The 24,659-nt window shown below is 45.4% G+C and overlaps 1 protein-coding gene across 1 annotated transcript in view; it reads right to left on the minus strand.

Moving 5' to 3' along the window:
- Positions 1-7,303: 7,303 nt before the first annotated feature.
- Positions 7,304-24,659, minus strand: part of LOC124789291 (carboxypeptidase E-like) — a 305,166-nt gene continuing 287,810 nt past the window's right edge. Inside the window, exon 11 of the mRNA XM_047256607.1 lies at positions 7,304-7,684. The gene's annotated coding sequence lies outside the window, so the exon portion shown is untranslated. The remainder of the gene's footprint in view (positions 7,685-24,659) is intronic.

A 24,659-nucleotide genomic window follows, 5' to 3' on the forward strand; every position in this document is an offset into this window, starting at 1 on the left:
CCACAAACTTCCATTTAAAGTTCCTCACAGAGAGGAAAGTCAAAAAGGAGCAGAGAGAGGGAGAGAGAGGGCAGCGGTGGGCGAGGGCAGGCTGCCCCGGTGCAAAGCGTCCCGCGGTACCTGCAGTAGAGTCGCAGGCGCCGCCTCTTTAAAGTCCACGTAGCCTTCCTAGTCTTGACCGAGCCCCTCTGTGCTCCCTCCCACGGGGTGGAGGTAACAGTTGTTCACTTTCAAATCGTCAGATACTTGAGCACTCTTTGCACAGGGAGAGATGACGGACGACGCCTACATTTTGTATGATATTTATGAATTGGTTCTCCATTCAAAGAAAGACATAATTTTCAGCAGACTGTTCGATGCACAACTACGTTGCGCACAAACAGACGGTGCACACTGCACGCACTCCTCGGAAGTCGTACGCCGTTCACATTTACACGTGGCGCGTTCCACAGGCGGCTGGCCAGGAACAGTGGTGTATGCCTCGGTTCTGGTTGTGCCGTGGCGTGAAACTTGTGACGTACACTCACTAGCAGCATGTGTGCACCTGAAGCCCTGTGGTTTGAAAGTCATGCACCACTCGAAACTGCGAAATGCGGAACTGCACTCAGCTGATGCTAAAACTGCTGCGACGGCATCCGAAAAGCCACAGGGCGACTCCAGGGTCGCACGGCGTACCACTTGTCGCTGTAACATACTCGTGTCTGCCCTTCTTTCTATTCTCACTCCACGATGACTCTAGCCGAAAAGCCTCATGGGGAATAATCGACACATTGCGATCCAGACAAATTCTGACAATGACAGCCGACTCCTATAATGATTTCCTATTATGTGTAATAATTGGGAAGCAGACACTTTTTCGTTTTACACACGATTTTTTATTTCCTCTCCTTTTACTGAGCGCTATCCCGCCTAGTTCAAAAATGTTCAAATGTGTGTGAAATCTTATGGGACTTGATTGCTAAGGTCACCAGTCCCTAAGCTTACACACTACTTAACCTAAATTATCCTAAGGACAAACACACACACCCATGCCCGAGGGAGGACTCGAACCTCCGCCGGGACCAGCCGCACAGTCCACGACTGCAGCGCCCGAGACCGCTCGGCTAATCCCGCGCGGCGACCGTCTAGAACGAGATGTGCTGTACACGAGAATTCTGCAAACTTATTTTTATTTAGTTCAGCTGTCTGTGAACTGTGTAAACGTCTTTACACGAGTGATCACATTGTGCACGTTTGTGGAGCGATCTGCTGAGGACGCGGCCAGCACGTGGCCAACGTGCGCGGCAAAACTCCCTGCCTCGCAAGCTCGCGGGCAGCGCGTTACGCTGTACGAGCGGCTACTTACGATTTTTACTATGTCAGAAAATTATGCGCAGGAGGCATTTCTGAACACAAAAATGCTCTCTATTTTGAACTTTGCTCGCTATTAAATATTCCGGGGGTGGTGTTATTCCAGTTTGAACGTGTGGATCCTTTTAGCATTATGCACCTTTTAGCACAGCAGAAAAGCTGGTTCAAATGGCTCTGAGCACTATGGGACTTAACATCTGAGGTCATCAGTCCCCCAGACTTAGAACTACTTAAACATAACCAAATGGTTCAAATGGCTCTGAGCACTATGGGACTCAACTGCTGAGGTCATAAGTCCCCTAGAACTTAGAACTACTTAAACCTAGCTAACCTAAGGACAACACACACATCCATGCCCGAGGCAGGATTCGAACCTGCGACCGTAGCAGTCGCGCGGTTCCAGACTGTAGTGCCAGAACCGCTCGGCCACCAGCGGCCGGCTAAACATAACCAACCCAAGGACAACACACACATCCACGCCCGAGGCAGGATTCGAACCTGCGACCGTAGTAGCAGCGCGGTTCCGGACTGAAGCGCCTAGAACCGCTAGGCCACAGCGGCCGGCAGGCACAGCAGAAAGATTCTAAAGTCTTTGTCAGGTGTGAAGATGACGCACGCTTCAGTAGGTAACCTTCTACCAAATCGTGTCTCGTTGATGTCGAAGTGAAACCTGGTTAAGGGGACTTGTACGTAATAAGTGTAAAAAATTCGTTTTTGTTTTAATTTTGTCTTAAAACATCCTCTGAAGTTTTCTGAACGAGAAACAGTTTACTTCCAGGAAAGTGGATCACACAAAGTACCAAAATTAGAGGAAATTAAAAGTGGAAGTGGCTGCACGCACCACGACGTACCCATGGCACAGTCAGCTCTGCTAAAAATAACGTTTTGTTCTCGTGTGTTTCGCCTTTATGACGTTTTCGTGCCTTAAGTTGGCAAACCTGCAAAATCTGTACCGTTGCTTAACTTTGGTTTACACGTAGAGTTTAGTCATTGTTCGCTGTTATTTTGGCGCGAATATTTTGTTTACAGCGAAGTAATTGTCTGCCTCAGTTTCTTATTGTGTTCGTGAGTTTCTTGTTCCGCTTGAAAGCAATGAGAAAAATTAAGAAGTTCGGTATTAAACAGCGTGTATTTTATGGAAATCGGTTCACCAAACTGAAATATTAGGACAATGACAATTGACATAGAGTCGCCAACTATTGATTCAGGTTGTCTTATTGTTGAACTATGCTCTCTCTGAACTAATAAATAAAGCTTTGCAGTGTAGGGAATGTGGCAACAGTCGTGTGAAGGTAGTTGTGGAGATACGTGCTAGAAGAGGTTGTTAATAAAAACTGAGAATTGCTTGAAATTTTTGTGATTTAAGCGAATGTGGTAACCAAACAGAGAGCGTGTAACACAGATATTAAACTTGCTTATGCTATGAAGTGTATAGGCACAGGGTACTGAAACGCACAGATTTTGTAAGCTCCTCCTACAAGTTTTTACAGGTACAATAAAATTATTCTACAGACATTAGAATAAGTTGCAAATGATAGAATGAAAAATGCTGCTCAAGAAAGCGTAGACATCAAAGACAGCAATACATGTATGTCTGCAGCTCTGGCAACGAAGAGGCCATGGTTGCCTAAATGGTACGGTGACAGCTATCTCCTTGGACAATGGTAAAGTTCTAGATGTGGAATCTATTACCAAGTACGGTCATGGCTGTACTAGTGGAACTGAAAATCATGAATGTCTGATTTTAATGGTTATAGTGGAGGAATGGAATCTGAAGGTGTTATGAAGATATTTTGCCAGGTCAGTGCAGAACTATGGCGTGATGTATACACCGTACCTAGGAGGTGCAGACTCAAAAACTTCGGAATCCAAACCTTATTCAGACACGAAAATTGAAAAAACAGAATTTGTTGGACATCTCCAGAAAAGGTAAGGGAAAGAAATAAGTTGATGGCAAGTGCATTACTAGACGTGATCGATTTACAGATGAAGAAATAGACAGGTTGCAGTATTATTATGGACAACCATGTTGTTGTTGTTGTTGTTGTCTTCAGTCCAGAGACTGTTTTGATTCTACTCTATCCTGTGCAAGCTTCTTCATCTCTGATTAACTGGCTCTGAGCACTATGGGACTTAACATGTAAGGTCATCAGTCCCCTTCTGCAACTACTGCAACCAACATCCTTCTGAATCTGCTTAGTGTATTCATCTCTTGGTCTCCCTCTACGATTTTTCCCCCACCACGCTGCCCTCCAATACTAAATTGGTGATCCCTTGATGCCTCAGAACATGTCCTACCAACCGGTTCCTTCTTCTAGTCAAGTTGTGCCACAAACTCCTCCCCAATTCTATTCAGTAACTCCTCATTAGTTATGTGATCTATCCATCTAATCTTCAGCATTCTTCTGTAGCACCACATTTCGAAAGCTTCTATTCTCTTCATGTTCAAACTATTTAACGTCCATGTTTCACTTCCATACATGGCTACACTCCATACAAATACTTTCAGAAACGACTTCCTGACACTTAAACCTATACTCGATGTTAACAAATTTCTCTTCTTCAGAAACGCTTTCCTTGCCACTGCTAGTCTACAGTTTATATCCCCTCTACTTCTACCAACCTCAGCTATTTTTCTGCCCAAATATCAAAACTCATGTCCTACTTTAAGTGTCTCATTTTTGAATCCAATTCCATCAGCATCACCTGATTTAATTCGGCTTAATTCCATTATCCTCGTTTTGCTTTTGTTGATGTTCATCTTATATCCTCCTTTCAAGACACTGTCCATTCCGTTCAACTGCTCTTCCAAGTCATTTGCTGTCTCTGACAGAATTACAATGTCATCGGAGAACCTCAAAGTTTTTATTTCTTGTCCATGGATTTTAATACCTACTCCAAATTTTTCTTTTGTTTCCTTTACTGCTTGCTCAATATACAGATTAAATAACATCGGGGACAAGCTACAACCCTGTCTCACTCTCTTCCCAACCACTGCTTCCCTTTCATGTCCCTCGACTCTTATAACTGCCATCTGGTTTCTGTACAAATTGTAAATAGCCTTTCACTCCCTGTATTTTACCCCTGCCACCTTCAGAATTTGAAAGAGAGTATTCCAGTCAAAATTGTCAAAAGCTTTCTCTAACTCTACAAATGCTAGAAACGTAGGTTTGCCTTTCCTTAATCTAGCTTCTAAGATAAGTCGTAGGGTCAGTATTGCCTCACGTGTTCCAACATTTCTACGGAATCCAAACTGTTCTTCCCCGAGGTCGGCTTCCACCAGTTTTTCCATTCGTCTGTAAAGAATTCGCGTTAGTATTTTGCAGCTGTGACTTATTAAACTGATAGTTCGGTAATTTTCACATCTGTCGACACCTGCTTTCTTTGGGATTGGAATTATTATACTCTTCTTGAAGTATGAGAGTATTTCGCCTGTCTGATACATCTTGCTCACCAGATGGTAGAGTTTTGTCAGGACTGGCTCTCCCAAGGCCGTCAGTAGTTCCAATGGAATGTTGTCTATTCCCGGGGCCTTTTGTTGACTTAGGTGTTTCAGTGCTCTATCAAATTCTTCACGCAGTATCATATCTCCCATGTCATCTTCATCTACATCCTCTTCCATTTCCATAATATTGTCCTCAAGTACATCGCGCTTGTACATATACTCTATATGCTCCATCCATCTTTCTGCTTTCACGTCTTTGCTTAGGGTTGGTTTTCCATCTGAGATCTTGATATTCATTTCTCCAAATAAGTCTTTCATTTTCCTGTAGGCGGTATCCATTTTACGCCTACTGATATATGCCTCTACCTCCATACATTTGTCCTCTAGCCATCCTTGCTTAGCCATTTTGCTCTTTCTGTAGATGTCATGTTTAAGACGTTTGTATTCCTTTTCGCCTGCTTCATTTACTGCATTTTTATATTTTCTCCTTTCATCTATTAAATTCAATATCTCTTCTGTTACCCAAGGATTTCTACTAGCCTTCGTCTTTTTACCTAATTGATCCTCTGCGGCCTTCACCATTTCATCTCTCAAAGCTACCCATTCTTCTTCTACTGTATTTCTTTCCCCCATTCTTGTCAATGGTTCCCTAAAGCCATAAGACAAAATAAAAATGACCTTCAGGGAATGAAAAAGGCAATATGGGCTACCTTCTTCCATAAATCCTCCACAGATGACAACCGATGTTATGCACTCTGCCCACCTGGCCGAGGGCTGTTACTCAAGGTGAGACCTACAGCCATAAACATTCTTTCCCATTTGCTGTGATGGTAGGATTCAAAATCCAAATGAAAATTTCAACAATTCTACATGGGAACAGATAGCAAAAACTGTTCTAGTACGACTAAATACTTGGAAAATAGGTGCGCTAGGTGCTGTTCTATGTTTCAGTGACGGTGCAGTGTCAAGGCGTAATGTTACACGGAACTGATGTGAGTGCCTGGTGGACTAAATATGCATAGAGCTCTAATAGCCTTTGAACAAAGGAGAAAAATCGGTGTTGGAAAGCACCAAAGAAGCAAGAATGAGAAGAGGTGTGAAAAAGAGAAGGGAAACAAGATGAATATGGACCTGGGATGCATTAGTGCCGTGGAAGCAAGTTTTAACTTTAGTTTGAATTTTCCAGACGTTCAATTATTTCATGTTCTGGTAGACTTTGGCTAATAACTATTGAAAATAGAGAGCTGAAATTTTGTATACTGTGTTTAAAACTTGCTTAACTAAAAATTACACAACTCTTGTGACTTAACTTTGAAAATAAAATGCTTATTTGAAGAAAAACGCTGAATTCATTTCCAAATTTTTTTATAATGGTAAAATTTTGTTGTACCACAATTTAAGACAGCACCACCTTTCAATAGCCCGGTTTAAAGATAATAGTGTAAAGGACTTACAGGCAAAAAAAGAAACCTTCAATTTTGTTTGTATTTTAAGTAATGTGTATCTACAATCTACATACGTAATTAGGATGGTTTATTTCACTTGAAACAAAAAATACAATTAGAAAAAAGTGTGAGAGCTTAAGCGCGGCTTATTATTGCTATTGTTAGTGTGGACTTTGCTTTTCGCTCTTTAGCTGCAAGTGATGTATTGGCTTATGTATTTATGTTGTGATCTTATTGACCTGTATGGACACGAGTACGGTATTTGTACAACAACGAAGTGTTGGTAAGAGGGCGTTTTGATGTTTCAAACAATAATAAGACTGATGAAATGGACTTTTTGCCAATACTGACAATCGGTGAACGCGTACTTGTTTTCATTCTCTCTCCTCCTCCCCCCCCCCCCCCTCCAGCTTTATTTCATGCAGGTGTGAATTCCTCTTCCTGCTCCATCACCTGTGACTGAAATACCAGAAAATTGTGGCAAGTAGTGCAACATTACAACTTTTGCTTTAACTGCCTTTATCGATGTTCCTTCCCGCCAAGCAACTGTGTAAAACTTGTCATCACTTTTTCATCTAAATTAAAAATCACACAACTGATCCTCTTTTCTCTGCTTTTGTTAAGTATTGAGAGGAGTTTATTGAAATTATTTACAAAAGTGCTACCTTGGCAGAAATTCCTCTTTCCGTTCAATTCGACTTTCGGAATAATTTACACATTTTTGTATTTATTTTCCTCAACATGAAACAGTAAAACGAAACATTTGGCACCATCGTCTCTTAACTTACTCAGATGTGCATAGGATGACGGCTCCAGAAGCGGGAGCCGCCAATTTCTTCAGGTCATCTGCCGGCATTGTTGTGAATTCAGTACAGTTGTACGACCTGGGATGCGTAGCACAATCCATTGGAAATAAAGTAACAAACGTCACAACAAAACAGTATCAGTCAATAATACACAACCGAGCAATTCCACATCGTAGCATCCTATGTGGTTTGTGTTCGTACGACGTAAGTTACGTGTGGAACTTATGCGTCTATATTTTTCAATAATATCTCGAGAGTGCTTCGGAAACAATATTTTATTTCGAATAATTTAAGAACGTTAACAATCTGTGTGGCTCACAATATGTTTCTCTAGTTGGAAAATACAACTCAGTACATGCAATTTGTGATGACTTTTTAATCTGTAGAAGGTGTGAATTAATGGCATCACAAATAGTGTAGTAAATAAGATTAAGTACCAGGGAAATGGTGTTGTGCGATCAAAGTTTGCACACTTGCTACAGATCTGTGTTGGAGAGAAGGTGTCGCTGAAAGGGAAGTGTGAGGGCAGGGCAGGGCAGGGCGTGGCAGCGCCGGCTGGCTCAGAGGGCGGCGGGCCCCCCCTGGCGTGCAGACGCCCACGGCCACAGCTGATCCGCCAGCTCCGGGTCCGCGGGCACCTGCAACGAAATGGAGCAAGTGAAGGCACGCAACCAGTACACAAACCGGGCAGCAATGGTTCAAAGGGCTCTGAGCACTATGGGACTTCACTGTTGTGGTCATCAGTCCCCTAGAACTTAGAACTACTTGAACCTAACTAACCCAAGGACATCATACACATCCGTGCCCGAGGCAGGATTAGAACCTGCGACCGTAGCGAGCAATTGTACAGATCGACGGCCGTGAAAGAGAGACAGTGGCTGAGAAAGCAGCTGCAAAGGGCGGCAGCGTCATCCCCGTCACAACACCGAGGATAACCCCTCACTCCTCTGCAGAGGCTGGTCTTGGCACGTACCGTGAGAAAGCAACTTCAAATTGGCGATGGCTGAAAAGGCCGTTGCCGCCGGATTGCCGGTGGCGGCGCTCTGCTGTGTGACGGCCTCACCCCCCGCAGGAGTACGCCGTCCTGCCGCGCGGTGCGGCGTCCACACGTCCAGTTAGCTGACCGCACGGACTCGCAGTCGTAGTGGCGCGGCTGCAGCGTGCCGCCGTCTTTTTATAACGACATCGCGACACAAACGGATTCCCGACGCACCACATCCCAATCGGCGTCCATCTGACCCACAGCAGGCCGCGGATCGGGCCACAGAAGACGTCGGACACGGCCCACAACAGACTGTGGATTTGACCCACACACCACACCGTGGATACGGTCTACAGCTGACCGTGGATTTCGTCCACGGTAGACCACGGATCGACCCGTGGCGCTCTGCGAAGGTGACACGTGTCTTTTTGTCGAGCATTCGATTCTCGAGCACAACTAATATTTAGGTATTCTGGAGCTGGGTTTTGATTTGGAAATTTGTACGATTGTGTTTTGTTCTTCGAGAAGAGTCTGGATCCCAACGGATCTGAGGCTCTCGTTCTACGTGGCAGTTTTGACCTGAGACTGTGTGCTGATCCCTGTTTCGACCCGTCCCGTGGTTCGTGCCTTAGGGTGTCAGGCTGCAACACAACAGAAGTAATTAATGTGGCATTGTATTTTAATCTTATTAATTTTGTCATTTCACCTGTAACAGCCGTGTAGTTGGTTTTACTTATCAGTAGAGTCGCAACACGGCTCGTAGCGGGCCCGGGCCAGTGGAACGAGCGACAGGGGGAGGAGGAGGTGCGGCCCGCCCACACAGCGCTTCCCAGCCGGCGGGCGCGGCCGCGCTCTACCGTGCCAGTGGCGTGCAGTGTGCATTCCGGAGACGCGAGCTCAAACCCCTGCGCACTGTCCACACTTAGGTTTCCCGTGGTTTCCTAGAATTTTTAAGCCGAACGACGGTTCCTTCAACAAAGCCGTTGGCGATTCCTGGGTGCGCCTCTCTAGTGTCGTACGAGTGCTCCCATCTCTAATGTCCATCTCTGTGGACGAGCTCGCCCTCCCACGTTACAAAAGCACGCGAGCTTTTTTTGATACTTTGCGAAACATTCAAGTCTTCACAAAGCGCCAAGGAACAACTGACTGCGACAGTTACAAATAAAATAACAGTAGGAAGGTAATACAGAAATGAGTAGCTCGCCCTAAATACAGAACTAATGCAAAATGAGATTGTCACATTAGAGAAAGAACAAATCTGATTTTCATCCCTTAGTTTTCTCACTAATATAGACCTGAAGGTACTGGTGAAACTTAAGGAAAGAAAGTGACACGTATTTATACATTAATACCGAGCGAGGATACTGTCCTAGGTGATTAAATTTGCAGTAGTGCCGCCATAGATACTACGTGCAGGAAGTGAAGAAAGGTCCGTGCATTTCAAGTGAAGGACGCTGGGCAATAGTCGAATCTCTTTTTCGCTGTGTCAGGTTGTTGCCACAAGTCTGTCTGATAGGCATTTTTCGACACGTGAGAAGCCCTTAAGCAAAACGCTCTGTCTCCATTTATAAGGTCACGTCTTAATTTAATATCAGCTGCTTGCTCAACAGCACCAACCCAACAGGTGAAAGTACACGCCACAATAACTGTGTGGGTGACAAGCCCTGCCAGTGGTACGTCCTGCAGGGGCACATCTGTTCGGCTGCTGTCTGTAGGCGCGTGCGACGCTCACGGCCTGCACGACGCACTCTGGGGATCCCGGTGGTGTGGACGCGTCACAGCCGGACGCAATACGCAGAAACCGGCCTCACGCAAACCCACACCCTAAAGGGCCCTACTCCCACATTGTGCTCCAAACACACAGTTTCTGCAGGGTACGATCAATCCGCATTCTCCGTAACGCAAAAAGGCCGTAGATTTATGTTTCTACCGAAATATTTCGGCTTCATTTGATGACTCATTCGACAATTTCGCCGTTTTCTTGGGACTGCCTGGACGGTGCTTCTCGGACGAGTCTAACTGAAAATTTCGATGCCTCACACTCCAGCATTCGCTTAAGACTGAACGTTTCCGTGGCTCGGAGTGCTGTGATCACTCGCACCGAGAAATTTTTGGACGACGCAGCTTTATCCGTGTTACGGAGAAGTTTTAAGTTTTCGCAGACGCCCAAGGACGTGACTATTCTCGGTCGTATAATGCTGCTGCGTTCCTGTCTTTTTCTAAGCAGTTTTGTACTCGCTTCTTTCGTCAGTGAATTGAAATACACTGGAGGAAGGAGTTGTCCGACATAAACGAAAGTTTATTGGCTTGGCGCCAGTTCACTTGGCGTCAGTCAAGAACGCCTTCAAGGTGACGAAGACGCCGTTACCGGCACCTCAGTGAGTTCGGACGAGGTCGTGTAACGGGGCGACGAGAAGCCGGATGTTCCTTCTGCGATGGTGCAGAAAGACTCGGAGGGAAGGCAGCCGCTGTACGTGACTGCCTTCCGAGAAGAACACTGCGTGTCTCAGCACCTCCAGCAGTGACACGACGAGAGCAGATCCGAGCCAGATCCGCTGTTGCGTGCACTCCACACACACACCAAATCACCGCCATTTGCGGCCTCACTGGAGGACAGGCTGGGTGCCAGTTGTTTATTCTGACGAAACCCAGTGCCAGTGACGGCGAGTTGAGAGCCTGCAACCATCGTGTCCGCAAGCTGGAGACACTGGACCCACGCTTGCAGTTACGACCTGCAGAGCAATTTCGTATGACCGCAGGAAGCACTACGCGCTCTGACTGAAAATTTGTACGTCAGTCTGGTGATTCGAGTTGTCGTGTTGCCATTCACGAACAGCGTGCCAGAGGGTGTTTTCGCTCGCCCACATAGCACTGTCTTAACCCGACCTGCCCTACACGCTGAGGACTTGTCGCCTCGGGCTGCTCCATCACCAGATAGATCTGCCTGCAATCGAGCGCACACGGCACACCGTCGGACGGCAACCCCGACGTCATCCACAAACAGCGCCGACCGTCGCTGTATTGACTGACCGAGCGCAACAGGAATGCAACTCCCAACTCACATACTGACACCCGGTATATGTACAACACAATGCGCGCACAGTTGCATGCTTGCATTCGACATTCTGGCTGTTACACCGGTTATTAATGTACCAGCAATGGCTTATCTCGTGTGAACGACTTAAATATGTTACCTAGAAAAGTGTATTCTAGAAATTTTATTGCTCTACATTAATAATTGTTTGGCGCTGCGTGTTTTCCGTTAGTGTATTTGTGCTATTACACAAAGTTTCTTCTTAGCTGCCTTCCTCGTGCACGCGCTCGTTTTCCCAACTCCTGTGGCCACCCTTTCCGAGATGTCAATTCCTCTTGAGGTGAGCTGCCTACTTTGGTATTCGTGATCACAATCTCTACAGAGACGCACTGCCTCGGTACTGTATTCCACTTTTTTGGACGTTGATACGTCTGGCCGTTTCAGTTAAACTTCAACCCATAGTTCATCATTACCAAATTGTGATTTGAGTCTATTTCTGCTATTGGGTACTCCATACAAACGAATATTTGGTTTCTGAATCTGTGCCTCGCCGTGACATAATCCAGCTGTTTTCTACCCGAGTCTCCAGGCTTTTTCTAAGTAGAGTATACCTCCTCTTGTGACTTCTGAACAGCGTGTTTGCTATTACCAGACTGAGGTTTACTCCAGAACTCTATTAGTCTCTCTCCTGTCTCATTCCTCCCCCGTGACGTATCTTCAGTTTCTTCCCGTCTGACAGGCATTCACTGTCCCCTGATTATTGGATTATCATCTCCCTTTACGTACTGATTTACCTCTATCTGTCTCTTCATGTTCTGCTTGTGACGTCGGAATGTATAACTGAATTACGGTTGGTTTTGTCTCCACTCTGATGAGAACAACTCTATTACTTCGAATTAATTGAGTCTGCGACCTACCATTCTATTCGTAACGAATTCTACTCCCGCTAGATCATTTTCTGCTGCAGTTGATGTTATCCTGTGTTCATGTGATAAGAAATGCTTATCTTTCCACTCACCCTCACTCCAGCGGCAGCACCGCGAGAAAACGCAGTGGAGGCTGCGCTGCTGTGTGTGGCCACGAACCACACCTGGCCAGCGCCCTCAGCAAGCTGCGAGGGTCAGTCGTGGCCACAACAGCGAGCGCTCTGTCTATCTCAGAGGGCGTCACTGTAGGTCGCACTTGACTGAATTTCAAAGTTGGCTAATTGTTGGTGTTCGCACGCTGCGTGCGTCCGAAACCGAGGGAGCCGAACTGCTCGGTGTTTCGAGAGGCACCGTACCGAAGATTTATATCGCGTATAGGGAAAGAAGTTAGGTTTTTGGTTTGTCCAATCTCTATATATCTAGACTGAGCCTTTGCATTTTCTAGATTCCCTGACACGTTCAAATTTCTGTCATTCCACGCTCCGTCTCGTGGAACGTCACCCTTTCCTACTTCTTCAGTCTCTTGCCCACGTTCACCTCCCCCGCCAGCAGTCCTCTCTCGGAGGCCCAAATGGGGCACTAATCGGCAAATCTTTACCAATGAAGAGGACATCGTGATATTTTTTTTCTTCAGTTGCAGGCCACACGATCTGTGTGTATTTCCGGCAGTGGTTGCGGTTGGAAGGCCTTTCGCCCCGCCCTTCACACGCGGCCATCTGGCAGCGCGGATGCGCAGCTGGGGAGGGGAGCGCGCAAACAGCTGACGCCTCGCTTAGCCTCGCCAGTGTGACTATTGACTTGCGTGCTATTGCGCTATTTCTGCTATAAAAATGACTTTCGACGTGGAACTTTTCACCACTGAAGTAGAACGTCGCCCTCTAATTTGGGGTTCGAGAAACAAGCATTACAGTAATAAGATTGAAAAACGTAATGCTTGGGAGGAGATGTGTAAGAACTTTGTTCCTGACTTCGAAAGTAAAACAGTTTCGGAGAAAAACGAAAGTGGTATGTATTATTCTGTTCATTTATCATTAACATATATCTTATATTTTTGGGAACATTTTGGGTAAACAGTGCTCTTTTCCTCTTACAATTTTTATAAGAAGCCGTCTAGAGCGCAAACTTTGTTTTAATTTTCATAAGCAGTAACAGCACCTGGAGGCATCCGTAGCACATGCTCCATTCCACGCCAGCTGTGGTATTGCCTGAAGATATCCACCTATGGATTGAAACTAGTTGCTAATAAGTAAATAATTCAAGAACTTAATCGCATTTATTATTGTTATAATACCGTCAACCGGTTTCAGCCCGACGTAGGGGTCATCTTCTGGGCGTTTACACCATTGGTCGACTGTTGGTGGTGTCACTCCTGTCTACATAACGTCAGGAAACTATGAAATAGCAGGTCGGCGGTATTATAACAATAATAAATGCGATTAAGACTGTTCTTGAATTATTGATTAATCATACTAATCGCTGCTTCTCTCCACAACCATGTTGTCCAAAAACAAAATAGTTGCTAATAAATTCAAAAGTTTGCGCTCTAGACTGTTTTTTTTTTTTATAAAAATTAGAATACATTTTATATCTTGCTCATTTCCCAAGTAAGAGTACCTTCACTGCTAACAAAGTAATCAGAAAATTTGTCTCGTACACTCACGGCATAGCGGCTTCTTACGGGCATGGTGCTCTGTACATCGTCCAACCCAATAATTTCTAATGTTTCTTTTTTCTCTGTCAAATTTTTTTCACTGTACGGACGTTGGCATGTTTTCTTCCTGACCAGTGTCTCGCACATTTTTGATATAGTTGAAATGCCACATTTGAAGGAATAATGTAGCTCTGTAAATGTACAGCCTGTAGCGAGGTACCTCAAATCAGATAGTTTAGTTTTTTTGCAGCAACATAGTTACAGAAGAAGTGGAAAAACATTCGTGACTGTTACACAAGAGAACTCAACAAGAGAAGCCTCAAAAAGTGGTTCTCCTGCAGAAACCAACAAAAATACGTATATTTCGATATGCTTAATTTCCGATCACCTGTCACTGCCACTAAACCACCAGAGTTGGAGGCAGCCGATGCACGTACTGATGAAGCAAATAATTCTGATGTACAGCATGGAGTTGCCTCCAGTTCCCGTAAGAAACAAAAGATGACACACGAGGAGGAATTATTTCAGGTACTTCCAGCAAAGATCAAGAAAAAAACGCATCAATGGTCGAAGCAGATTTTCTACTATCATTATTAGATGATTTGAAATCTGTGCCACAACATTTGAAAATGGACGATAAATGTGAAATAATGTCAGTTTTGAGGAAGCACAGCAGGCAGGTCTTACAGTTCACTAGACAACTATAATTTTCAGTTCACTTCACAAATACCAATGCCTGTATACTCATATTCACCCATAACTGTACCTGCATCTAATCCAAGCACATGTACATCAAATCGTGATGCCACACTTTCATCTGTATCATCCGATTCATCAGTGGTGGAGGAGGAGGATATTAGTGTTTTAACGTCCCGTCGACAACGAGGTCATTAGAGACGGAGCGCAAGCTCGGGTTAGGGAAGGATTGGGAAGGAAATCGGCCGTGCCCTTTCAAAGGAACCATCCCGGCATTTGCCTGAAACGATTTAGGGAAATCACGGAAAACCTAAATCAGGATGGCCGGAGACGGGATTGAACCGTCGTCCTCCCGAATGCGAGTCCAGTGTGCTAACCACTGCGCCACCTCGCTCGGTCATCAGTGGTCACTGTCTGGGTAGCGAAATATCACATTTTTGGCTTACTGTATTTTAATATTACACATTGGAGCGAATTACTGATAAACCAACTTTAAGAATAACGGTATATGTAAAATAGGCATTTTATTTATCTTGAAGTAATCATTAGTCTTTGCTCTGGTGAAATACTGTTCCTCATTTGCGTATTTTGCCTTGTGAGATTTGGCCTCAGCATAGCACATAATTCATCAAAAGATGTCACAGACATTCTGAAATAGTTAAATGAATTTTGCAGGGTTGTCCGTTTCCCTTTCGAGTATTCAGTAGGGGATGAATCCAGTATTTTCTTTGACGTCGGCCTGCGTCTGTATTTCCTTTTCAAGAACAGAGCGAAAAGCAACACTTGCTCGTCAGAATCCGTTTCGGAGCTGGCTGGCACGAGCGCACAGACAGCTCCCGCCACAGAGCAGCTGCTTGCTACCTGGCGCTTCAGCGGCACGGTTCAGCCGCGCGACAGTCGCGCGTTGCACCGGTTGAACCGGTGACGAAATTTCCAGTGTGAAAGCAGCTTTAGGGCGAGGCTGCCCTAAACCTCCGTTCTCTTTAACAAGGCCATTGCCGATCGTATTAATTGGTTCATAATATGTATCGTAAATAGTAACTGCAATAGATATACTCACAATACATGCAGATCTGTTTTATGGAAATAAACCAATTGTTCACGTTCCTACAAATGAAGGATGTAGTGCTGAAGTCGTTATTAACTGTGAACGCCATACTGAAGCAAAATTATTTCACGATTAATAAAGCTAATGTACATAAATTGGTTACACAAAGTGGCTGCGTTGACTAAGTCCGACAGGAATGTCTGGCGATGTAGGGTCAGTGGCTGTCGCACAGTGCCTTCCCTTTCCTCGCCGCCTTCCGCTCGGCGGGCTGCCGAGTGTGGCAGGCGTATAGTCCGCCTGCGTTCTGCTACTGTACCGCATATTGGAACCCCTTCCCGTCCTATCCGTGAGTGGAGCAGGGCAGTGAGGGCGCTGTTGTCTTAGCGATCCCCACGTTAGTGATGCGTGGGGGGTTGTAGCATATTTCTAGGGCCGTCACCTACACTAGATTCTAGAAACGTAGTAAGCAGGTTTTCACGGGACAGTTTGCGTCTGTGTGGAAGCGCCTGCCAGCTGACTTCTCTCAGCAGTCCCCCACGAGCCAAACAAACCTGCCTCCATTTGTCTAGGTGCAGCACCCCCGTTACTCCTGGCCAGTACGGCTCCTACACACTCGAGCGGTGTTGTACGACGGGTCGGGTCGGCCGAGTGTCCCGTTTTGTTTTGAAGACGGACAGCACCTCAGCAGCGACCCGGGGTCTCGCGCCTCCTGCTACCTGCCAGTCCCTGGGGCAGGCCGCCGCGTCGATGCCGCCCCTGACGTCAGCACATCGATCGGTGACGTCAGCGACGCGACAGCTGAGCGTCTGCGGACACTGCGCGGCGTGGCGGTAGGCGTGGGAAAAACCGACCGGTTAAAACCGACGGCGATACTTTAGCGCTGAATAACCGGTGTTTTTCGGTATTTCTTTGGTCTCACTTGTAACAGGTTTTTAAAATTTTTCACTAATAACAGGAATAAACCGGCATACGAGTTTCCCACAGCAGAAGCGCAATTTTTTTTTATTTTTAGATAACAATTTTTTAAATAAAACTATTTTTACAAATGCAGGATCTTCATTTTTAAAATTTCTGTTGCTTTGAAATATTGGGTTGTTATATGAGATGAAGAATGCGGTCAATGCTATTTTAGTAAGAATGCCGAGTGTTGGAAACTAGCAACAAACACAGTATTGCTGGGACAATAACGTACCTGTTGGTGTGTGGTGTGGTCTGTTACACGGTACGCAAGTGCGTGCAGTGAACGAGACCTGGCCTGTGCTGCTGTTTTTCGTTCTCGTCTTCAGATGGTCGTACTGCAGAACGGTACGATACTTTGTATTTTGCGAAGCACAGTAGCAGTGAAGTAAAACGCAGCATTCGCTTTACAAGATTAATAACGGGAGGGCGCATAACATATTTGCGACACGAAGTAAGCGGAAAACATCCAGAATGTGCCTTGGGAGAGAAAGTAAATTTGCTTGGTACACCTAAAATGTTACTGATCTACTATAAACATTCGATAACAACTGAAACTTCTGTGTTTGCTTTCGGGTGAAAAACTGATAGCATCGAAAAGTGACGTCACAGGGACGTCAGCAACTCGTGACCTCGCACAAAACCGATTATTTGAGAAACCGGTTATTTTAACCGGTTTTTAACAGTCAGGTTAAACTGGACACGGAAAATAACGGTGTAACCGAAAACCGGTCGATTCGGCAATAGCCGGCATCCCTGCGGGGCGGTGCTGCGTACCTCGAAGCACTCTGTGATGGCGCCCCGCTGAGGGCCGATCGGCACAGGACGTGGAAAGCACTGCTCGCGCGACGCTCAGCTCGCTGCTTTCTCGCGCCATAACCTACGAACCGCGGACGAAGGGCAACAGGCACGTCGTATGTTCCTAGATTTCCGGAAAGCGTCGACACGGTGACCCACTGTAGACTGTTTAACCGATGTCGGATCTTAGGGAACTGGTTCACAGATATGTGAGTGGTTGGTAAAGTAGTAGAACTCAGTGCGTTGTCCTTGAGGACCAGTGTTCGTCAGAGACGAGGGCATTGTCAGGCGTGCCCCAGGGAAGTGCGGTAGGACCGCTCTATTAGTCTGTACACAGGAGTGACGTTACCGACAGGGTGAGCAGAGGCTGTCTGCTGACGGTGCTGTATTCTTCGTCATCGAGCGCCTTTAGGAGGATACAGGATGACTGGAGAAAAATTTATAGCTGGAGTTATGAATGACAGTCAGGTCTACACGTAGAAAAACGTAAGTTAATGCAGGCGAGTAAGAAAAACAAGCCTGTAGTGTTGGAATATTGTGTTACCGCTGTGATGCTCGACCCGGCGACGCCGTTCAAATATGTAGGCGTAACATTGCAAAGCGATACGAAACAGAAGGAGTGAAGTAGTGAAGCCGAAAGGTCGATTTGGGTTTACTAGGAGACTTTTAGAAAGGTGTAGCTCAGCTGTAAAGGGCTCCGCGTATAGAACTGTGGTGCGGGCCACTCGTGACTGCTGCTCGAGTGCCTGGGACTAACGGAGGACACCGGAGCTACTCTAAAGCGGGCTGCAGATCTCTCGCCGGTAGATTCGGCCATCACGAGAGTGTTACGAGATCTTTTGTGGACTCGAAAGTGAATCGCTAGAGGGAAGACGACGTTCATTTCGCGAGATACTGCGGCTTTTGCAGCTGAGTGCAGAACGATTTTACTGCCGCTAACGTTAATTTCGCGTAAGGATGCGAAAAGGAGACAAGTTAGCATCGTACAGAGGCAGACACATAGTCGCTTCTTCGTTTGCTCCCTTTACAAGAGGAATAGGAGAGGAAATGACTAGTTAGGCTTCGGCACAAACCGTACCGTGAGTTGCAGAGTATGCGTGTAAGTGCAGACGTGCAAACATTCCACAATGAGACGTACGCGCAGGCTTCCGGCGAAGCGGAGTATTACCGCCGTCAAGTTGTCTCGGCACGGAAGTTTCGACGCAGATATCGGAAGGGTAGGCGAAGGGCAAGGGACGGGGGCGGGCCGGCGAACAGTGGCGTCGTCTGCTGACGTCACAAACTGACCTGCTGCAACGTGGCACTGGTCTGCTCCACAAGCTCATTATGGACTCTGTTTTGGCCATTAATAAACTCTACTACCGTCACTGCTAGGTTCTTTTTAGTAGTATGCCACGCGTTCCGTTGCGTGTTACGCGACTTTACATCAGGCGTCACCTCGACAGCTTAGCTGAGCCGACGAGGAGGCGTGGCGTCGGCTCCGAGACGTGTGGAAGAGGCGCAGCAGCCACGCGCGCCCACAGCAGCAGGCGCCAGCGTGGCCCACACTGCCCACGTGTCACCGCTCCATGAAATTTGGACGACACTTGCAAACGATTGCTATTCTATACCGTGCGAGGTAACTGAAAGAAACGCGTAGTGAGACGAACAGAAATGACGCTTTTATTAGGACTCAATAATTACACCGACCTCCCCCATTGAACCATGGACCTTGCCGTTGGTGGGGAGGCTTGCGTGCCTCAATGATGCAGATAGCCGTACCGTAGGTGCAACCACAACGGAGGGGTATCTGTTGAGAGGCCAGACAAACGTGTGGTTCCTGAAGAGGGGCAGCAGCCTTTTCAGTAGTTGCAAGGGCAACAGTCTGGATGATTGACTGATCTGGCCTTGTAACACTAACCAAAACGGCCTCGCTGTTGTGGTACTGCGAACGGCTGAAAGCAAGGGGAAGCTACAGCCGTAATTTTTCCCGAGGGCATGCAGCTTTACTGTATGGTTAAATGGTGATGGCGTCCTCTTGGCTAAAATATTCCGGAGGTAAAATAGTCCCCCATTCGGATCTCCGGGCGGGGACTACTCAAGAGGACGTCGTTATCAGGAGAAAGAAAACTGGCATTCTACGGAAAGGAGTGTGGAATGTCAGATCCCTTAATCGGGCAGGTAGGTTAGAAAATTTAAAAAGGCAAATGGATAGGTTAAACTTAGATATAGTGGAAAATAGTGAAGTTCGGTGGCAGGAGGAACAAGACTTCTGGTCAGGTGACTACAAGCTTTTAAATACAAAATCAAACAGGGGTAATGCAGGAGTAGGTTTAATAATGAATAAAAAAATAGGAGTGCGGGTAAGCTACTACAAACAGCATAGTGAACGTATTATAGTGGCCAAGATAGACACGAAGCCCATGCCGACTACAGTAGTACAAGTTTATATGCCAACTAGCTCTGCAAATGACGAAGAAATTGAAGAAATGTATGATGAGATAAAAGAAATTATCCAGGTGGTGAAGGGAGACGAAAATTTAATAGTCATGGGTCACTGGAATTCGAGAGTAGGAAAAGGGAGAGAAGGAAACATAATAGGTGAATATGAATTGGGGCTAAGAAATGAAAGAGGAAGTCGTGTGGTAGAATTTTGCACAGAGCACAACATAATCATAACTAACACTTGGTTTAAGAATCATGAAAGAAGGTTGTATACATGGAAGAACCCTGGAGATACTAAAAGGTATCAGATAGATTATATAATGGTAAGACAGAGATTTAGGAACCAGGTTTTAAATTGTAGGACATTTCCAGGGGCAGATGTGGACTCTGACCACAATCTATTGGTTATGAACTACATTAAAACTGAAGAAATTGCAAAAAGGTGGGAATGCAAGGAGATGGGACTTGGATAAACTGACTAAACCAGAGGTTGTACAGAGTTTCAGGGACAGCATAAGGGAACAATTGACAGCAATGGGGGAAAGAAATACAGTAGAAGACGAATGGGTAGCTCTGAGGGATGAAGTAGTGAAGGCAGCAGAGGATCAAGTAGGTAAAAGGACGAGGGCTAGTAGAAATCCTTGGGTAACAGAAGAAATATTGAATTTAATTGATGAAAGGAGAAAATATAAAAATGCAGTAAATGAAGCAGGCAAAAAGGAATACAAACGTCTCAAAAAGGATATCGACAGGAAGTGCAAAATGGCTAAGCAGGGATGGCTAGAGGACAAATGTAAGGATGTAGATCCCTGTCTCACTAGGGGTAAGATTGATACTGCCTACAGGAAAATTAAAGAGACCTTTGGAGAAAACAGAACCACTTGCATCAATATCAATAGCTCAGATGGAAACCCAGTTCCAAGCAAAGAAGGGAAAGGTGGAAGGAGTATACAGACGGTCTATACAGGGGCGATGTACTTGAGGACAATATTATGGAAATGGAAGAGGATGAAGATGAAATGGGAGATACGATACTGCGTGAAGAGTTTGACAGAGCACTGAAAGACCTGAGTCGAAACAAGGCCCCAGGAGTAGACAACGTTCCGCTAGAACTACTGATAGCCTTGGGAGAGCCAGTCCTGACAAAACTCTGGGGAGCAAGATGTACGAGACAGGCGAAATACGCTCAGAAGAATATAATAATTCCAATCCCAAAGAAAGCAGGTGTTGACAGGTATGAAAATTACCGAACTATCAGTTTAATAAGCCACAGCTGCAAAATACTGACGCGAATTATTTACAGACGAATGGAAAAACTGGTAGAAGCCGACCTCGGGGAAGATCAGTTTGGATTCCGTAGAAATGTTGGAACACGTGAGGCAATACTGATCTTCCGACTTATCTTAGAAGAAAGATTAAGGAAAGGCAAACCTACATTTCTAGCATTTGTAGACTTAGAGAAAGCTTTTGACAATGTTGACTGGAATACTCACTTTCAAATTCTGAAGGTGGCAGGGGTAAAATACAGGGAGGGTAAGGCTATTTACAATTTGTACAGAAACCAGACGGCAGTTATAGGAGTCCAGAGACATCAAAGGGAAGCAGTGGTTGGGAAGGGAGTGAGACAGGGTTGTAGCCTCTCCCCGATGTTATTCAATCTGTATATTGAGCAAGCAGTAAAGGAAACAAAAAGAAAAATTTGGAGTTGGTATTAAAATCCAGGGAGAAGAAATAAAAACTTTGAGGTTCTCCGATGATATTGTAATTCTCTCAGAGACAGCAAAGGACTTGGAAGAGCAGTTGAACGGAATGGACAGTGTCTTGAAAGGAGGATATAAGATGAACATCAACAAAAGTAAAACGAGGATAATGGAATGTAGTCGAATTAAGTCGGGTGAAGCAGAGGGAATTAGATTAGGAAATGAGACACTTAAAGTAGTAAAGGAGTTTTGCTATTTGGGGAGCAAAATAATTGATGATGGTCGAAGTAGAGAGGATATAAAATGTAGACTGGCAATGGCAAGGAAAGCGTTTCTGAAGAAGAGAAATTTGTTAACATCGAGTATAGATTTAAGTGTCCATGTTTCACTTTCATACATGGCTACACTCCATAAAAATACTTTCAGAAACGAGTTCCAGACAGTTAAATCTATACTCGATGTTAACAAATTTCTCTTCTTGAGAAACGCTTTCCTTGCCATTGCCAGTCTACATTTTATATCCTCTCTACTTCGGCCATCATCAGTTATTTTGCTCCCCAAATAGCAAAACTCCTTTACTACTTTAAGTGTCTCATTTCCGAATCTAATTCGTCTCATTTCCGAATCTAATTCCCTCAGCATCACCCGACTTAATTCGACTACATTCCATTATCCTCGTTTTGCATTTGTTGATGTTCATCTTATATCCTCCTTTCAAGACACTGTCCATTCCGTTCAATTGCTCTTCCAAGTCTTTTGCTGTCTGTGACACAATTACGATGTCATCGGCGAACCTCAAAGTTCTTATTTCTTCATATATATAATCATATTGTCTACGAATGAATGTGTCATTTCTGTTTATCTCATTGCCCATTTGTTTCAGTGACCTTCTGAACTGAACTTTGCACTGCTCGCTCTGTACGGTCCATGATTCATTGAGCTGTGTTACTTGGCAGCGACGCATCACGCAAAACTTACTCGTCGTCAAGTTTTACACACCACTGTACCTCTAGAGCTCCAAACAGTTCAATAGCAGCGTCCCCTGTCGAGAAGTCAAGTTCCGCATGTAGAGAGCACCGCCACGTGAAGGTGTGACGAGTGAGACGCACGCCACGCACCGGCCGTGTAGTGGGCGACCACTGGAGGAGCGGGCCGTGCGGCGCGCGGGGCACGGTGTCTGTGGAGACTCGCTGTACCACATTCAGGGGGCCAGCCTTCTTTGTATAATTTCGACACACGTATTGTAATACTTTCAATTACATTAACAGTCGCGGTTGTCAGAATAGTCGGTAATGGGCAAGAACGTTATCATCCAGTTTCTTGTCACGTTATGCGACGCCTTCAAAAGCAGAATTCCAAAAAAATGGCTCTGAGCACTATGGGACTTAACATCTGAGGTTACATCAGTCCCCTAGACTTGCAAACTACTTAAACCTAACTAACCCAAGGAGATCAAACACTTCCGTGCCCGAAGCAGGATTCGAACCTGCGACCGTAGCAGCAGCGCGGTTCCGAACTGAAGCGCCTAGAACCGCTCGGCCACAAAGGCCGACGCAGAATTCCATTACGAATGATTTTCAAAATAGCTCGCAAATCAAAATCTTAATATATTTGTCCAGATCCTCGTATACTCTCATTTTCCATCAATTTCGCATCACAGGTCGAACAACATTTTACTACAAGTGTCTAGATTTTTATATACGTACGTCAACTTACTGTTTTCTTACAAGGAGACCGCCGGCCGGAGTGGCCGAGCGGTTCTAGGCGCTGCAGTCTGGAACCGCGAGACAGCTACGGTCGCAGGTTCGAATCCTGCCTCGGGCATGGATGTGTGTGATGTCCTTAGATTAGTTAGGTTTAAGTAGGTCTAAGTTATAGGGGACTGATGACCTCAGCAGTCAAGTCCCATAGTGCTCAGAGCCATTTGAAACATTTACAAGGAGACTACAAGGCACCATGATATTTGTTAAGTTTCCATACTTACTGTACACCAAGTTCAGATGTCAAATATTAATCACCGAGCGAGGTGGCGCAGTGGTTGGCACACTGGACTCGCATTCGGGACTGTGCAAACCCGCGACCGACTATCCCGATTTAGTCTTCCCGAGATTACCCTAAATCGCTTCAGGCAAATGCCGGGATGTTTTCTGTGACAGGCCACGGCCGACTTCCTTCCTCATCCTTCCCTAATCGGCTGGGACTGATGACCTAGCTCTTTGGTCCCCTGCCACAAATCAACCGACCAACTAAATATTAACCCCCCCAAACCAATTAGATGCGACTCTCAAAAAGTCTACAAGAAATGGATTTTCCATTTTTCCGACGTTATTTAATATCCTCAAGAAAGGTGCAGTGTTAGGCAGCCAGCGCAGCACTGTGGTATGTTGTTCGCCTGCCACGCTCGGGGCCTGGGTTTTATTCCTGGCTGATGCACATTCTTAAACCAAGTTACATCTTTCGTGAGCACTTATGTGAAGCGTAAAATACGTAAAGATGGGGAAAAAATCGGTAGGTTTCGAGACTGGTAATTCCTGGATTGCTGCCTCGAGTCTCATTTTGGTCATTATTTTTTTCGTTTCTTCTTCGTTCACTTCCAATACCTATGTCATTTATAAATAAAATTCATCAAATATATGCTGATTAACGCGAATGTAATTATCATTTTATAAAAACTCACCTATTCTTATTTATGACTACATACTGCACACAAAAATCCAGTTTTCACTACAAATGTAATTTCTCCACAACTGACTTTTCGTTTCAGATTTTTCGGTTAAAGAAACCATCACAAATTTATTTTTTTCATCTTAAAGTATTTCACGCTTCACGGAAATTCCCTAAGGCCGTGTCCTACGCAAGCGTCAGAAGCGACCGACAGCGAGCGACGTCTGGATACGCGACCCCCGGCAACGAGCAGCAGCATCGGGCGGAGAGCTCGGGTGTCCTGCGTGCGAGCGACATCTCCCGCTACAAGATGGTTTCCTACAGCCGACCAGCTGTTTCTGTAAAACGGCGCCCCTAAACTGTACAGTACTGTAGCTCGAGACTAAGGCTGCAAAAATAGCTTTACTTAGGAAAATAAAGTGAAAAGGAATGACGTTCATGAAATTTACAAATGGAGGAATCTTCCTCGAGCACGATCGAGAACTTTTAACAGCCAATAAATGCAAAAGAATGACTTACTACGTTAAATATTAGAAAAAGGAGTTGGGCACGCTAGAGCCATCTATGGTGTAACGGTAGCATACGGGGTTTGAAATTGCGATTCAAAGAAGGACCTGTGTTCGATCCCGATGTTTCTTACATTTCAGCTGCCTCAGCTACAATTGTGTATACTAATTTTTATGTATATTGTTTACACTGCATCGTCAAGTACATTTTTAAGGTCTTCCGAAAG

This window comes from Schistocerca piceifrons, chromosome 1 (genome assembly GCF_021461385.2).
Source record: "Schistocerca piceifrons isolate TAMUIC-IGC-003096 chromosome 1, iqSchPice1.1, whole genome shotgun sequence".
NCBI lineage: Eukaryota > Metazoa > Arthropoda > Insecta > Orthoptera > Acrididae > Schistocerca > Schistocerca piceifrons.